This window comes from Frankliniella occidentalis, unplaced genomic scaffold (genome assembly GCF_000697945.3).
Source record: "Frankliniella occidentalis isolate FOCC.00 unplaced genomic scaffold, Focc_3.1 Scaffold1, whole genome shotgun sequence".
Taxonomy (NCBI): domain Eukaryota; kingdom Metazoa; phylum Arthropoda; class Insecta; order Thysanoptera; family Thripidae; genus Frankliniella; species Frankliniella occidentalis.
In genome coordinates, this window is record NW_026267131.1 from 3,225,958 (window position 1) to 3,228,584 (window position 2,627).

The window sequence follows — 2,627 nt, forward strand, 5'->3', positions numbered from 1 at the left end:
CCCCCTATTACCGCCCAGCCGCTCGAGGGAGCTCTGTGCGGCCCCGGCGCGAGGCCCGGCTAATACCGAGTGTCCACTCCACGCGGAGTTATCGCCTATTCTTCGGCGCGACGCGAAGGGGAGAGAAAGTTTTTGCTTTTGCAGTTGGTACGTCTTTGCTGCTGCGGTGCTGTGGTGCTCACCACTGGTGCTGCCCACAGGTCGACGCAGGGCCCCGGGCCCCTCTGGCCGGGCGCAGCCGCTCGTGCTCAGAGAGGCAGAGAGTTTTGGACCCGCTCTGGAGGGATACAAGTTTTATTTCATGTTAAAAGTGCCCCTTCCTCCGTATCCCCCCCCCCTATCCCTCCCCCTGCGGTGAGTGTGCGCCCACGAGCCTTCCCCCCTCCCCGGGGACCAGGGCGGCCTTAAAGGATGAAAATGAGTCCTTTCAAGGACGCGCCGGGGCGTGGCCGGTGTGGCCTGCTCGGTGAAGGGGAGGGGCAGGGGCCTGGTGCGCGGAGGCGCGGTCCTCGGGGCGCTCCGAGTGCAGCGGGCACGACTCGCCGCGGCGGCCGGCACCCTAACTTTGGGAGCCCCCGCCCCGCCCATGGCGTCCCTGTCCTGAGGAGCGGAAGGCGTGAGCGGTGATGGTGTGCGGCTGCGGCCCAAAGTCGGAGATGGGTGCCATTTTCTAACCTTTTCCATGTGGGAATGTTTTGTTATTGTTGTTGACAGTGTGTACAACAGGGCCCTGCTCGTATTTTCTCGCCCTCTCTTGGCAGTACCGCTTGACTGCTTTGCCGTGCCTCCCCCTCCCCTCCCCCCGCCTTCTCTCTCTCCATTGTCAAGGTATCCGGCTGGTATGCATGCATCGGCAGTTCCGCACACACGCAGATGCACACAAATGCACACGCTTGCAGCCGTACGCTGCATTTGGCAAAGGCGCTAACGCGTCGGTCTCGTGGTGATGGTGATGGTGGGGGTGATCTCTCCCGCGGCGACGATGGTGATCTCGTCCGGGCGATTGCTGGTGATCAGGACGTGGTGCTAACCAACAACGCGGTATAGTATGTCGCTTTCTCATTCGCTCCCCGTCCTTTGCGCGGCCACTCTTGCTTTCAACAATGTTTGGCGTGCGTTTCATTGTCCGAGCTGCAATGAGTATTGTCTCCCTTCTCTCTCTTATTTTCTTACACCTCTCCCTTTTGTCTCTTCCACCGTCTCCCCTCTCTTTCCTCCCTCTTTCCTCTCTCCCTTTTGGTCTCTTCCTCCCTTTCCCGCGTCTCTCCATCCTCCGCAGTCTTCCTCTCTCCCCACCACTCTCTCTTGTTTTTTGATCCTTCTGAAGGTGCCGCGCGACAAGTGGCCAACTTCCGTCACCGTTGTCCGGCCCCGCCCCGCCCCGCCCCGCCCTGCCACGCCCCGCCCCGCCACGCCCCGCCACTGCAGAGTGTCCATGTACAGCGGCCCCTGGCTCCCCGTCCGTTAGGAGTAGCGTTAGGCCCCGTGCGCAGCCGCTCTGCTTAGGAGTATGGTGGGTACTGGGGTAAGAAATGTTGCATTTTGCTGGGACTTCAGTGAACTGTCTGAGGAGCCGAGAGAGGCTGCAGAGATGGGATCGGATGTGCTGCAGGAGCTGTAGCTATAGAGGGTACAGAGCGGGGAAACTCCCTTTGTCGGTGACTCTCGTGTGCCACCGGCGTTGAGGTCTCCGGGGTCCATCGTTGTTAGTTCATCTGGCAGCGAGGATGAACATGGAGATTGCATGCTTAAAATAACACACTGATGAGCCAAATGTGCAACCAATACACGCTTGTAAGTAAGTGTGCGACTTCAAGTTTCGCGCATTTGAAAATATTCAACTTGCCAGTTGTGCACGAAAGTGTTCTTCTCCAGTTTGCACACTACTGTAGGTCTACAACCTCGAGTTCCACAATCCACATGGCTTCAAGTGATTTACCGGTTGCACACTCGGTTCATCAATGCATAAAGAAGAATGACACTCCACGACTGAAATTCATAATAATTTTTTAAAGGGGTTAGCGGCAGGCGTCAGGGTGCGGCCGGCAGTCGGTCGGAGGGCGCTCGATTCTGGCGGCATTGTTGTCCGCAGGTTCGGCCCGGCCACCGCGCCGCCGACGTGCCGCCTCGCGTCCGGCCGGCCCGCGGTCCAGTGCGTTGGCATTGTGGAGGCCGATGGAGGAGGAGGAGGAGATCCCCATTGTTGACCACCCTCTGGCACTCGTCATCACTTTCACCCTCAGGGCGAGGAGCACCTGCTGGAAGGGAAAGGGGGGGGGGGAGTCGTTAAAACCGGAGGCGATTTGTTTTGACGCGAGTTTGATTTGGCGTCCGTTATAACGCTGCGTCGGCCTCTCTCTACATCTCTCGCACTCACTCTATCCCCCTCTCATCCTCCTTCTCTCTCACTCTTTTCGCGTCTGCCAGTTAAAAAAAAAAGTATACCCTCGACCCGACGTCCAATGCCAACATCCATCTTGGTTAAGAGACCATCAAGGAACGCCTGCCTGGTGCCAATATAGTGTGTGTGTGTGTGTGTGTGTGTGTGTGTGTGCGTGTGGGGAGGGAGAGAGAGAGAGAGAGAGAGAGAGAGAGAGAGAGAGAGAGAGAGAGAGCATATAGAGAGG